General features: G+C 40.0%; 1 non-coding gene across 1 annotated transcript; it reads left to right on the top strand.

The window, feature by feature from the left end:
* The first annotated feature begins 15381 nt into the window (after window positions 1-15381).
* Window positions 15382-15488, top strand: LOC118154876 (U6 spliceosomal RNA). The gene has a single exon (XR_004745127.1). It is a non-coding gene; the product is annotated as a U6 spliceosomal RNA (small nuclear RNA).
* The last annotated feature ends 455 nt before the right edge of the window (window positions 15489-15943 follow it).

Raw genomic sequence — 15943 nt, forward strand, 5'->3', positions numbered from 1 at the left:
AAATATTGGCAAGCCGATTGCAACAGCAAATCAAAAAACTTATTCATCATGATCAAGTAGGATTCATCCCGGGGATGCAAGTCTGGTTCAACATACGCAAGTCTATAAACGTAATTCACCACATAAACAGAACCAAAAACAAAAACCACATGATTATCTCAATTGACGCAGAGGAGGCATTTGACAAAATTCAACAGCACTTTATGCTAAAAACCCTCAATAAACTTGGTATCGATGGAACGTATCTCAAAGTAATAAAAGCTATTTATGACAAACCAACAGCCAATATCATACTGAATGGGCAAAAACTGGAAGCATTCCCTTTGATATCTGGCACTAGACAAGGATGCCCTCTTTCACCACTCCTATTCAATATAGTTCTGGAAGTTCTAGCCACAGCAATCAGGCAAGAAAAAGAAATAAAGGGTATTCAAATAGGAAAGGTGGAAGCCAAATTGTCTCTATTTGCAGACGGCATGATAGTATACCTAGAAGACCCCATTGCCTCAGCCCAAAAACTCCTGAAACTGATAAGCAACTTCAGCAAAGTCTCAGGATATAAAATCAATGTGCAAAAATCACAAGCATTCGTCCACACCAATAACAGACTTAAAGAAAGCCAAATCAAGAGCGAACTGCCATTCACAATTGCTACAAAAAGAATAAAATACCTTGGAATACAACTCACAAGGAACGTAAGAGACCTCTTCAAGGAGAACTACAAACCACTGCTCAACGAAATCGGAGAGGACACAAACAGATGGAGAAACATTCCATGTTCATGGTTAGGAAGAATTAATATCGTGAAAATGGCTATACTGCCCAAAGTAATTTACAGAATCAACGCTATCGCCATCAAGCTACCATTGACTTTCTTCACAGAACTGGAAAAAACCACCATGAACTTCATATGGAACCAAAAGAGAGCCCGCATAGCCAAGTCAATTCTAAGCAAAAAGAACACAGCGGGGGGCATCACACTACCGGATTTCAAACTATACTACAAGGCTACAGTAATCAAAACAGCATGGTACTGGTACCAAAACAGAGATATAGACCAATGGAACAAAACAGAGGCACCAGAGGCAACACAACATACATACAACTATACAATCTTTGATAAACCTGACAAAAACAAGCAATGGGGAAAGAATTCCATGTTTAACAAATGGTGTTGGGAAAACTGGCTAGCCATGTGCAGAAAGCAGAAACTGGACCCCTTCCTGACACCTTACACTAAAATTAACTCCAGATGGATTAAAGACTTAAACATAAGACCTGGCACCATAAAAACCCTAGAAGAAAATCTAGGCAAAACTATCCAGGACATAGGAGTAGGCAAGGACTTCATGAACAAAACACCAAAAGCATTGGCAACAAAAGCCAAAATAGACAAATGGGACCTAATCAAACTCCAAAGCTTCTGCACAGCAAAAGAAACAGTCACTAGAGTGGAATGGCAACCAACAGAATGGGAAAAAATTTTTGCAGTCTACCCATCTGACAAAGGGCTGATATCCAGAATTTACAAAGAACTCAAACGGATTTACAGGAAAAAAACAAACAAGCCCATTCAAAAGTGGGCAAAGGATATGAACAGATACTTTACGAAAGAAGACATATATGAGGCCAACAATCATATGAAAAAATGCTCATCATCACTGGTCATCCGAGAGATGCAAATCAAAGCCACATTGAGATACCATCTCACGCCAGTTAGAATGGCGATCATTAAAAAATCTGGAGACAACAGATGCTGGAGAGGATGTGGAGAAAAAGGAACACTTTTACACTGTTGGTGGGAGTGTAAATTAGTTCAACCATTGTGGAAGACAGTGTGGCGATACCTCAAGGCCTTAGAAATAGAAATTCCATTTGACCCAGCAATCCCATTACTGGGTATATATCCAAAACACTATAAATCGTCCTACTATAAGGACACATGTACACGAATGTTCATTGCAGCACTGTTTACAATAGCAAAGACCTGGAATCAACCCAAATGCCCATTGATAATAGACTGGATTGGAAAAATGTGGCACATATACACCATGGAATATTATGCAGCAATCAGAAATGATGAGTTTGTGTCATTTGTAGGGACATGGATGAATCTGGAGAACGTCATCCTCAGCAAACTGACACAAGAACAGAAAATGAAACACCGCATATTCTCACTCATAGGTGGGTGATGAAAAATGAGAACACATGGACACAGAAAGGGGAGTACTAAACACTGGGGTCTATTGGGGGGAAAAGGGGAGGGCCAGTGGGAGGGGGAGGTGGGGAGGGATAGCCTGGGGAGAAATGCCAAGTGTGGGTGAAGTGGAGAAGAAAAGCAAAGCACACTGCCATGTGTGTACCTACGCAACTGTCTTGCATGCTCTGCTCATGTACCCCAAAACCTATAATCCAATAAAAAATTTAAAAAATAAATAAATAAAATAAAATAAAATAAACTGAAGAATACATAAATAGAAAGATATCCTGTGTTCATTGAGTAGAAGAATTAATATTGTTCAAATATCCATGCTACCCAAAGTAATCTACAGATTCAATTTAATCCCTATCAACGTTCCAATGTCACTTTTTATAGAAACAGAAAAAGCAATCCTAAAATTCATATTGGACCACAAACCCCCCTGAATAGCCAAGAAAATCATGTACTAAAAGAACAATGCTGGAGAGGTATCACACTACCCACCTGAAAATTATACTACAGAGCCATAGCAATTTAAACAGTATTATATTGGCAAAAAGTATGCATTCATTATCAACCAATGCAATAGAATAAACAGCCCAGAAATGAACTCATGCATGTACAGTCAATTGATTTTGAATAAAGTTGCCAAGAATGCACAATTGGAAAAGGATATTCTCTTCAAGAAATGGTGTTTAGAAAACTTGAAATCCATATGCAGAAGAATGAAATTGTATCATTATCTCATACCATATGTGAAAAGTGACTCAAAATGGACTAAAGATTGAAACATAAGATCAGAAATTGTAAAACCACTGGAAGAAAACATAGAGGGAAAACTATACAACATTCGTCTGGCCAATGATTTTTTTGAATTTGGCCTCAAAAGGGCAGGCAACAAAAGTGAAAATAGACAAAGGGATTATATAAAATCGAGAACCTTCTGCATAGCAAAGGAAACAACAGTGTAAAGAGACAACCTACACAGTAGAAGAAAATATTTTCAAGTCATATATCTGATATGGGGTTAATATACAAAATATATAAGGAACTCAAACAACTCAATAGCAAGAAAACAAACAAAATAACTTTAAAATGGGCAAGGGACCTGAACAGGCATTTCTCAAAAGAAGACATACAAATGCCTAACAGAATATGAAAAAATGCTTGATATTGCCAATCACTAGGGAAATGCAAATTAAAACTGCAATGTGATATCTCACACCTGTCAGAATGACTATTATAAAAAAAAAAAAGATAACAAGTGATGGTGAGGATGTGGAGAAAAGGGACTCTTGTATATTGTTGATGGGGATGTAAATTAGTATAGTCATTATGGAAATATGTATATTCTTCAAAAAAACCTGAAAATGGAATTAATATATGATCCAGCAATCTCACTTATGGATATTTACTTAAAAGACTTGAAATCAGTTAGTTGAAGAGATGTCTGCACTTCCATAGTCATTGCAGCCCTGTCCACAATAGCCAAGCTATGAAATCAAGCGTAACTCTAAGTAATGGGGAAAGGGGAAAATATAGAAATGATGGTCAAAGGGTACAAAATCTCAATTAAACAGGAGGAATTATTTTTTTTTGTGATCTATTGCATAGCATGGACCATATAATTAATAACTGTATTGTACATTTCAAAATTATTAGGAGAGTAAATTTCAAATGATTTCACTATAAAACATTATAAGTATTTTGGATGATGAATATGTTAATCAGCCTTATTTAATTATTACACTTTGTATTCATAAATCATAACATCACTTTTTCCCCTATAAATGTATACAAATATAAACTTAATATATACTGAGGTAGGGAGGCAGTGGGGGTCAGGAAATTCTAATTATTGTAAAAGCTTTTTGGTGCCAGTTGACTTTTAAAATTATGTGCATCTATTTATTACTTAGATAAAAATGAAAAGTAGATGATTAAACAAACACTTTTAACAAGAAAAGGAAGAAGATGGAAGGATGCGGCAGGGTGGTAGCATCAGAATGATCTTGATTTTTTTTTTCTTATCTTTGCCTTTTACTGTTTCCATGCACCTCCCCCTGCCCTACCTCCAATTAGTTTGTATTACTTTTGTATTCAGGAAAAACCTCCCCAAATTTAGCAAAAGCTAACACCTCTTCATATCCTTAGATCTCTACTCTGGTGGCTTGGATATTGGGTCAGAGAAGCTCCTTCCTTCTTTAACAGAAGTCATGCTGTCCTATGTATTTATTTTTTTACCCAAGCATCGTGCAATAGTTTTTTTCTTCCTTTCCTTCAAGAAGCTGTTCTGCGTACATCCTACTGCATATCCTTACCACAGGTTGTCCCTGTCAGTGGCCTTCAGAGCCCTAACTTGACTACCTTTGGAAGAACTGATGAGTCTGAGCTGTGGGCAATGAACGTGGAGCTGAGTAAGAGCACCTGGATGGGTTGAATGCCTATGACCCACCAGCCAAGAACTGCTCACCCAGAAACTGAGGCAAGCCTCAATATTTTGGTCCATTGACCAAGCTCAGGAAGAGGGAGAGTGGAGCGTGAAGGAGAAAAGAACCCTAGGGACTGATTCTAAGAGCTGAGAGAGCAGACAGCTGAGGGCTCTCACTTCCTGTGTGTTCTTCTTTCTGAGCCCAGAGAACATGTAGTATATCGGGAGAAATACTGAGCCTGGGAACTGTCCAAATTATGTTCCTTCCTCACCTGTAAAACGGAGCTGCGCTTGCAGGGCTGATGTGAAAATTAACTATGTTAAGTGAACTGCATATAAACTATATGTTGCTTTTCAAGAATACAAAGACTTATTAATCTATAGAGTTTATTATTAATAATGAAACAGTGGGGTTGGCTCAGTTTATCCCTGAACTTTTTGCTTGGAAGCCTCTCAGGTATTTAACATTGAGGTTTGGGTCTTTCATGACTAAGACAATTGGATTTTTCCCAGCAGCTACTATTGATTCAATTAAAGAATTTCAATAGGTATAGAGATAGCTTTCTAAAAAGTTATTGTTTATAAACCCAGCAGACTTAAATTCTCACTTTTTAAAGTAGGAAGAAAAAGATGATGTCTAGAATGGAAGATTAAGGAACAAAAAGTATAGTTGACCCTTAAACAACACAGGGGTTAGAGGCACTGACCCCTCCTACACTGTTGAAAATTCACGTGTAACTTTTGATTCTGAACTTAACTACTAACGGCCTACAATTGACCAGAGGACTTACAGATAACATAAACAGTCGATGAATACATATTTTGCATGTTACATGTATTAGACACTCTATTCTTAAAGTTAGCTAGAGGTACTAAACCTAGTACCCAATAGTTATTTTTTCTGATTCTCTTTCTCCTCCCAACCTCCACCAGCAGATAGGACCAATGTCTGTTATTTTTCCCCTTTGTGTCCACATATTCTCATCATTTAGCTTCCACTTACGAGTGAGAACATGTGGCATTTGATTTTCTGTTTCTGTGTTAGTTTGCCTCCAGCCTCCACGAAAATGGCCTCTAGCTCCATCCATGTTGCTGAAAAGGACATGATCTCATTCTTTTTTATGGCTGATAGTATTATATGGTGTAGAGGTACCATAGTTTCTTTATCCAGTCTACCATTGATGGGCGTTTAGGTTGATTCCATGTCTTTGCTGTTGTGACTAGTGCTGCAATGGGTGCATGTGACTTTATGATAGAACGATTTATATTCCTTTGAGTATATACCCAGTAATAGGATTGTTGGGTCAAATGCTAGTTCTGTTTTTAGCTCTTTGAGGAATCGCCACACTACTTTTTACAATGGTTGAACTAATTCACACTCTTGCCAACAGTGTATAAGTATTCCCTTTTCTCTGCAACTTTGCCAGCATCTGTTATTGTTTGATTTTTAAAAAATAGCCATTCTGACTGGTGTGAGATAGTATCTCATTGTGGTTTTGATTTGCATTTCTCTAATGATCAGTGATGTTTTGCTTTTTTTCATATGCTTGTCAGCCGCATGTATGTCTTCTTTTGAGAAGTGCCTGTTCATGTCCTTTGCCCACTTTTTAATGGGATTGTGTTTTTCTTGCAAATTTGTTTAAATTCCTTATAGAGCTGGATATTAGACCTTTGTCAGAGGCATAGTTTGCAAATACGTTCTCCCATTCTGTAGGTTGTCTGCTTACTCTGTTGATAGTTTCTTTTCTGTGCAGAAATTCCTTAGCTTAATTAGACCCCGTTTGTCAATTTTTGCTTTTGTTGCAACTTGTTTTAGCATCTTTGTCATGAAATCTTTGCCAGTTTCTATGTCCAGAATGGTATTGCTTAGGTTATCTTCCAGGGTTCTTATAGTTTTAGGTTTTACATTTAAGTCTTTAATCCATCTTGAGTTGATTTTGTATATGGTATAAGGAAGGGGTCCAGTTTCAATCTTTTGCTTATGGCTAGGAGTTCTCCCAGCACCATTTGTTCAATAAGGAATCTTCTGTATTGCTTGTTTTTATCAGTTTTGTTGAAGATGAGATGACTGTAGGTATGTGGTCTTATTTTTGAGCTCTCTATTCTGTTCCATTGGTCCTATGTGTCTGGTTTTGTACCAATACCATGCTGGTTACTGTAGCCCTGTAACATAGTTTGAAGTTGGGTAGCATGATGCCTACAGCTTTGTTCTTTTTGCTTAGGATTGCATTGGCTATTCAGGATCTTTTTTAGTTTCATATGAATTTTAAAATAGTTTTTTTCTGGTTGTGTGAATAATGTGATTGGTAGTTTGATAGGGATAGCACCAAATCTGTAAATTGCATTGGACAGCATACTAATTTTAATGATGTTGATTCTTCCTGTCCATGAGCATGGGGTTTATTTCCATTTGTTTGTGTCATTTGTGTTATCTTTGAGCAATGTTTTAGAATTCTCATTGTAGAGATCTTTCATTTCCCTGGTTAGCTGTATTCCCAGGTATTTTATTATTTTAGTGGCAATTGTGAATGGGATTGCATACCTGATTTGGCTCTCAGCTTGACTGTTAGTGTATAGGAATGCTGGTGATTTTTGCACATTGATTTTGTATCCTGAGACTTTGCTGAAGTTGTTTATCAGCTCAAGGAGCTTTTGGGCTGAGTGGAGTTTTCTAGATTTAGAATCATGTTGTGTGCAAATAGGGATAGTTTGACATCCTTTCTTCCTATCTGATGCCCTTTATTTCTTTCTCTTACTGGACTGCTCTGGCCAGGAATTTCAATACTATGTTGAATAGGAATGCAGACAGAAGACATCTTTGTTTTGAGCTGGTTTTCAAGCGGAATGCTTCCAGGTTTTGCCTATTTAGTGTGATGCTGGTTGTGGGTTTGTCATAGATTTATTATTTTGAGGTATGTTTCTTCAATTTCTAATTTGTTGAGAGTTTTTAACATGAAGGGATGTTGAATTTTATCGAGGATTTTCTGCATTAATTGAGACAATCATGTGGTTCTTGTCTATGGTTCTGTTTATGTGATGAATCATATTTATTGATTTGCATATTTTGAACTAAACTTGCATACCAGGGATAAGGCCTACTTGATTGTGGTGGATTAGTTTTTGATGTGCTGCTGGATTCGGTTTGCTAGTATTTTGTTGTTGATTTTTGCATCAACGTTCTTCAAGGATATTGGCCTGAAGTTTCCTTTTTGTTGGGTCTTTACAAGGTTTTGGTATCAGGATGATTCTGGCCTCACAGAATGAGTTAGGAAGGAGTCCTTCCTCCTCAATTTTTTTCAATAGTTTCAACAGGAATGGTTCTAGCTCTTTTTTGTACATCTGGTAGAATTCAGCTGTGAATCTGTCTGGTCCTGGGTTTTTTTTGGTTGGTGGGCTAATTCAACCAAAAATTAGTGATTCAATTTTGGAGCTTATTATTGGTCTATTCAGGGATTCAATTTTTTCCTGGCTCAGCTATGAAGGGTGTATGTGTCCAGGAATTTATCCATTTCTTCTAGATTTTCTAGTTTGTTTGCATTGAAGTGTTCATAGTAGTCTCTGATGGTTATTTGCCCTTCTGTAAATGACCAAGTTTAACTTCGTTCTTCTTTCTTTTTCTTTTTTCTTATTCTAGCTAGCAGTCTGCCATATTAAGTTTTTCAAAAAAACAGCTCCTGGATTCATTGATCTTTTGAATGGTTTTTCATGCCTCAATCTTCAGTCTAGCTCTGTTGGTTATTTCTTGTCTTCTGCTGGCTCTGAGGTTGGTTTGCTCTCACTTCTCTAGTTCTTTCAGTTTTGATGTCAGATTGTTAATTTGAGATTTTTCTAACTTTTTGATGTGGGCATTTAGGGCTATAAATTTGAAGGAGCCATTTTTATCACACATACTGAACATTTACTTTGGGCTGGATGCCCTTCAGGGAGGAGAACACAGAGAACGCCCTTAGCCCTTACCATTCTTAATTTGGCTCAAAAAGCAGGGCGGGGTGGTGCAGATTAGAGCAATTTAACACACAGACACACCTCCTCACTCACCTCCTCACAGATACATGCAGGTTAGGAATCAGAGAAAGTGCTGGAAGAACTTTAGAGGTCACCTACTGCATGGTTTTCAAAAGGAAAGTTCTTTCCTTTCTTTTCTTTTTCTTTCTTTCTTTCTTAGCAGCAGAACACAAAACAAAATATTAAATGTACATAAAACCAGATAGAAGTGGAATGCGCTCCTGTAGTGGTTGAGAGCTGTCCACTCAGCTACTTCTCATCTCCTGTTAAGCTCTCCCTCCAGAACGGTTCTGCCAGGCACCTGTGAGGTTCCCTAGAACCCCTCGAAGTACAGTCTGAAACCATAATTTTACAGATGGAGAAACGAGGGCTCCAGCATTAGAGATGTTTAAGGCCCCACAGCTAGGGGTGTGCAGAGGTGGAAGCTGAAGCCAGGACCCTGGGGTCCCCAGATGTGTTCATTCCACCGCATCAGTCCTCTGCGTGGGTTGGTTGGTGACCCAGAGGGGCTCTGGATTCAGCTTCTTTTCTGGGAAGGCAAACGCTAAACTCGGGAGTTGCAGGGGAAACCCATGGGAAACCTACTCCAAACCAACGTACTAGGCTGAGGCACTCAATTCCTGGAAGCAGGATTAAGAGCATTCAGAAAATGTATCCTCTTTTCATCTAGCCTTTGAACTGGAAGACATACATCGGGTCACCAGGGGACTTTCCATTTCCATGGGACTATACATTTCAGACGTCTGATGGGACTCAGGAGCAGCACACAATGCCCGTTGCAATAACCAGGTAGTTCCAGCAGAGGGCACTACTGTCCAACAATCTGAAATGCTAACCAGACTCAAAAGATTGGAAAGCCAACTATCTTGCATGTTCTGCACATGTACCCCAAAACCTAAAATGCAATAAAAAAAATAATTTTTTTTCAGTAGTCCTAGCTCACTGAAAGGAACATAAGTATAGCAATTCAGACTAATTAAAATTCCCAATCACACAGATTTCTAGGGTGTAGCTTTAAAAGAATCAGGTGACCAATAGGCATTCTTTTCTTGAAACAGTTTGCCTGTGGCTGCTGTTAAAGTTTCTTGACTGATCTGGCTTTAATGATCAGCCAGAGCATATCTTGCAGAATAAAGAGCAAAAGACGTTGAAACACACTGAGTCAACCACACATTTCAATAAATGTGAAGATTTTGAGACACTGAACCAACATGCACACATTTCAGTAGGTAGATAGAACCTTAGGGATGGTGCACCAACCCACATATTTCAATAGATAAACGTGGGGGCACTGTGAACCAACAAATACGTTTAAAAAAGAGTTGTGGGTGAGAGAGGGGGTAGACAGGCTGTGCTACCTGCTCAGGAATGCACAGCTGGTGTCCAGAGACTCGGTCAGACACTTCTAGCCCCACGATTGCCAGGGACCTAGGAACAGGCTCTCATTTCCCCAGATCAGGAAATTCTGGTCCACAGGGGTTTTCCCTCAGGGGCTCAAGCTCCTCTGTAGATGCCCCAGGATCTGAGGGGGTGAAAGGAGAGTCTGAGAGAGGCTGCCCAAGCCAGGGACTGACTGAGTCTATTCTCCCCATGAATTGAATGAGCGGCAGGCCTTTTCTCTTTTAGGAATAGTCTAGACCAGTGATTCTCAACTGGGGGCTTTTTTGTCACCCACTTACATCAGGGAATATTTGACAATGCATGGAGACATTTTTGGTTGTCATGATTTTGGGGGTGTTACGGCATTTAATGGGTAGAGGCCAGGGAAGCAGCTGAACATCCTACAAAACACAGGATAATTCCCTACAAGAAAGAATGATCTGGCCCAAAATGTCAATAGTGCCGAGTTTGAGAAACTGGTCTAGACCAGGGACCAGAAATTCTCAAAGTGTAGTCCCCAGTGTGGCACATCATCAGTGGGGACTTACTACAGATGGAAATTCTTGGTTCCTACCGAAGACCTACTAAATCAGCAGCTCTGGGAGTAACTTGTGTTTTAATAAGCCTTTTGGAGAATCTAAGGCATGCTCAAGTATGAGAACCATTTATGTGGGGACTATACTGCTTGAGATTGGTAGTCTAACACTGTACTTCTAAATTATTAATGTGCTTACAGTCACTGCAGAATTGTTAAAATGCAGATTCTGATTTAGGAGTTGTTAGAATTTGCATTGCTTACAAGTTCCAGATGACACTGATAATACTAATCAGGCCCACATTTTAAGAAGTGAGGAGGATCTAAGATACCGCTTTGAAATTTGCCAGATCATAAAATACATCTGGAGTGTATGTTGAGCCTTCAGATTCTCAGTCCCTTTCTGAGACCCTCGAGGTAGGATATTTCCAGAGGAAGGGGCTAGATTTTTCTTTTTTTGAGACAGGGTCTCACTCTGTTGCCCAGGCTGGTGTGCAGTGGTGTGATCATGGCTCACTGCAGCCTCAACTTCCCAGGCTCAAGTGATTCTCCTGCATCAGCATCCTGAGCAGCTGGGACTACAGGCATTTGCTACCATGCCAAGCTAATTTTGTTTATTATTTGTAGAGATGAGGTCTCACTATGTTGCCCAGGCTGGTCTCAAACTCCTTGGTTCAAGCAGTCCTCCAGCCTTGGCCTCCCAAATTTCTGGGATTACAAGCATGAGCCACTGCACCTGCCCAGAATTTGTATTTTTATTAAGTGTCCTAGAAAATTCTCACAATCAAGCAGATCTAAAAAACGCTGACTTCAGATGGCAGATTCAAGAGTTATTGATGAATACAACATCTCTGAGTCCACTTCATTTATATCAGAAATTCTCAACCCAGGCTGGGGAAAATCACCTGGAGAACTTTGAAACTTCCCCTGCACAGGCCACAGAGTAGACCAATTATATCAGAACCTCTGAGGGTGGAACTTAGGAAACAGCTCTTTCTAAAAGTTGCCCAGGTGATTCCAATGTGCAGCTATGTTTAAGAAATCAGTGATCTTAGAAAAACAGTCTGGCAGTTGCTCAAAAAGTCAAACACACAGTTACCATATGACCCAGCAATTCCACTCCTAGGTATATACCAAAGTGGATTGAAAACATATGTGCACACAAAAACTTGTACATGAATGTTTATAGCAGCATTTTTCATAATAGCCAAAAAAATGGAAGCAATCCAATATCCATTGGCTGATGAATGGGTAAACAAATAAAAATGGATATGTCATATCCACACGATGAAATACTATTTAGCAATAAGAAGGAATGATATATGTTACAACTGGAATGAAGCTTGAAAACATTATACTAGTAAAAGAAGCCAGTTACAAAAGGCCACGTACTGTATGGTTCCACTTACAGGAAATATCAAGAATAAGCAAATCCATAGAAACAGAAAGTAGATTAGTGGTTGCTAGAGGCTGCTGCAAGGGAAAACTGCTTAATGGGTACAGGGTTTTATTTTGGGGTAATGGAATGTTTTTGAAGTAGATAGAAGTGATGGTTGCACAACGTTGTGAATGGACTAAATGCCACTGAACTGTACACCTTAAAATGGTTAAAATAGTAAATTTTATGTTATGCAAATTTTATCACAAAGGAAAAAAAAAGAATCAGTGGCCTATAAAGTTTCCTAATAGAGGTAGATTTCAAGAAATCAGGCAAAATCGGGATGAGTGAATTAGGTAACTCAGGAAAAAGATAACCTAAAATAGACAATCTGCCATATATTTGCTCATATATTCTTGGACCTTTGGTAGGGTAGAGAGTAAATACATTTTCAGAATCTACTTGGAGTAGCAGATAATGAGCAGGTTCCTGTGATTAAGGGAAAATAAGGTATTTCCATCTGCCAGTTGAAATTCTATTGATTGGAAAGTTTGCCCCCACAATTTGGGAGGTTTGCACTTTTTTTTAATGTTCAGAGACTGAGATTGCTGAGATCAATTTCTTAATTTTGTGGGCAGAGGCTAGGGTTATTTAATTTGAATATAAATGGAATCATGACCCCACAGGCTGGAGGTTTAGGGTCATGCAGGCAATTGACATTTAAGTAACACGTAGGTAGCCACATGCCTGGGAGGGGAAACTGAGTGTGCCCAACTTTGAAGAGGGAAGGTCTTAGGGAGGTAATGACCCTATGCCCTCAGTCATTTGCAAATGGGCCTAGCAGAGAGAGACCCTATCAAGAGAAGCTGAAATTAGATATATCTTCCAGAAATTTAGCTTGTATAATTTTAAAATCTTTTCTTCTATTTAATATCTACCTCTCTTGCTAGACTCTATATTCCACAAGGGCAGGGACAGTGTATATTATACTTACCACCATATATTCAGCAGTGCTAGGCACATAGTAGGTGGGTTCTCAATAGATCTGTTGATTGACAACTGGAGGCCATGGGTAAAGCCCCTTGTTGACAGGGGAGTGCTAACAGTAGGACTGCCAGATGAGATTAGGGGGCAGTGGGAAAGTGAGTCTGTAAGGAAACCTCGACCACATGGTGCCATGGGCTTGCCCAGCACTGTGGGGGAAGGAGGGGGAGTGAAAAGAGGCTTCCTGGAAATGATGATACCTGAGCTGAGGCTCAAGGGGAGGCCCAAGGATTATGGGATCAAAGACTGGAAAGGCAGTTCCCGCAGAGCCAGCAATATGTGCATGACCATAGGCAGTTGACCAGCCCTGAGACTGTGGAGCAAGGGTTGGAGTCAGCCTGGCTGAAGCCAGGCATGGTCATGAAGGACAGGCCTGGCCTTGTTGGCAGTTCTACCCTGACGGCAGTGAGAAGCAACTGGAGGAGTGGAGATACAGCCAGGTCTGTGTTACTGTAGAACCCCCTGGGGCTGCCATCCGAAAGATGGATTTGAGAGTAAGTCAGAAGGCTGCTGAGATAGTGTTAGAGAAGGAAGAGAATGGAGAGGATCATCTTGTTGAACTAACATTGATTATGCGCATGAATGGGGGGAATTTTAGAGCATTTTTTGGTAGGTAGATATGTTGGGATTTGGCAACTGATTGCTGGCTATTGGAAATGAAATAAAAGAAGCCTAGGAAGTGATGATGATGATGATGATGATGATGAAGATGCTTGTAGCTAACATCTGTTGAGTGCTTATGTTATGTTATAGGCATTAAGTACTTCATATACACCATGTCTTTTGAGCTTCATCATGAACCACTAGAGACTATTTTGTTATTATTATAAGGGTGTTTTAATTCTGATCAGTACTTTTTCTTTTTGAAAACAGGTGAGACTGTTTTCATTTGTTTGTTTTTTGAGACAGAATCTCACTCTGTTATCCAGGCTGGAGTGCAGTGGTGTGATCTCAGCTCACTGCAGCCTTTGCCTCTGGGGTTCAAGTGATTCTTGCGCCTCAGCCTCCTGAGTAGCTTGGACTACAGGCATGCGCCATCACTCCTGACTAATTTTTGTATTTTTAGTAGAGAAAAGGTTTCATTATGTTGGCCAGGCTGGTCTCCAACTTTTGGCCTCAAGCATTCTACCTGCCTCAGCATCTGAGAGTTCTGGGATTACAGGCATTGCTTTTATCCTTATTACACAGATGAAGAAACTGACACCCAAAAGCTGTGACGTGGACAAGGTCACCCAATGAGTATGTGGAGTAGCCAAGGTTTGACCCTGGCGGGGGGGAGGGTTGGACCTGAAGAGCCTGCTCTTAATCGTACCTGGTATTGACCCCAGGTTTTTAGTTTGGATTGGCTGGGTGGGTGGTGGCACCATTCTTCAATCCAAGGAAACAGGAGAAGGAAAATGGTTGATTGATGGTGAAATGACGTAACGAGTTTGGGACAAGTTGGGCTGGAGATGCAGTGGATTATACTGTGATATTCAGTAGGTATTTGCTAGTCAGGAGTGCGGCTCTGGGTAAAGTCATGGGAATGAATGAGAAAGCATGAGAGTGAGGAGAGGAAAAGGTCAAGAACAAGACTAGGGGACACCAAAGAACCAAATGTGTCCTTTCGGAGGTGGCCATCAGGAAGTCACTGGAAACCTTGGTTCCCTAAATGGTAAGGAGCCCTAAAGGGTAAGGGGAAGAAACAAGAATGCAGTGATTAGGGGAGAGGCAAAACCTGCTATTCTAAGGTCATTGGCTGTAGAAGGAGGAGGAAAGAATATCACTAGAAGGGATCAGTGATCAGGGTCCAGAAGGCTATCTTTTTCTATTAAACATTAAGATGAGAGAGATCTGCAAATACATAGGCTAGACAGATGGAACCAGTGGAAAGGATGAGTTTGATAACGAATGGGACAGAAGGGCTGGCACCACACCCTTGAGTCAGCTAAAGGGGTGAAGTGAGGGCATCAGGCTTCAGAAAGAATAGGGACACTTCTTTTGAGTCCAGTTAAAAGTTAAATATAGGTTTGAATGCACCTTGAACAGCACATAGGGCCTTTTAGAAAGGTAAGATTTTGCCTAGGGCTTCCCCTACTCTACTCTGAAATCCACTGTTACATTTGCTCTGAGGCACCCTTCCCATGGGCTGTTCAAAGCCAATGACTGAGCATGACAGGAATATAATTCCCAGGGAACCCATTCCCCAGAGATACAGGACTGTTCTGATGGTTGACCTTGACTCAAGGGATTCTGATGGCCTTGCTAAACTTACTTAGACTGTGCATCAACTTTGGATACTTTCACCTGACCTTCCCTCCCTCTCCCCTTCACTGAGAGTCAGAACTGTGTTGCATGAACTGGCTCTCTCAGCTCTTCCTGGCTTTCTATTTTATCTCAAAGTAATTTATCTTAATAAAATCCACGCTGTGCCTCCTTCAGCAGCACATATACTAAAATTGGAATGATACAGAGAAGATTAGCATGGCCCCTATGCAAGGATGACATGCAAATTCGTGAAGCATTCCATATTTTTCCAAAAGAGAGCCTGCATAGCCAAGTCAATTCTAAGCAAAAAGAACAAAGCTGGAGGCATCACACTACCTGACTTCAAACTATATTACAAGGCTACAGTAATCAAAACAGCATGGTACTGGTACCAAAACAGAGATATAGACCAATGGAACAGAACAGAGAACTCAGAGGCAACACCACACATCTACAACCATCTGATCTTTGACAAACCTGACAAAAACAAGCAACGAGAAGAGGATTCCCTGTTTAACAAATGGTGTTGGGAAAACTGGCTAGCCATGTGAAGAAAGCAGAAACTGGACCCCTTCCTGACACATTACACTAAAATTAACTCCAGATGGATTAAAGACTTAAACATTAGACCTAACACCATAAAAACCCTAGAAGAAAATCTAGGCAAAACCATTCAGGATATAGGCATAGGCAAGGACTTCATGACTAAAACACCAAAAGCAT

This window comes from Callithrix jacchus, chromosome 6 (assembly GCF_049354715.1).
Source record: "Callithrix jacchus isolate 240 chromosome 6, calJac240_pri, whole genome shotgun sequence".
Taxonomy (NCBI): domain Eukaryota; kingdom Metazoa; phylum Chordata; class Mammalia; order Primates; family Cebidae; genus Callithrix; species Callithrix jacchus.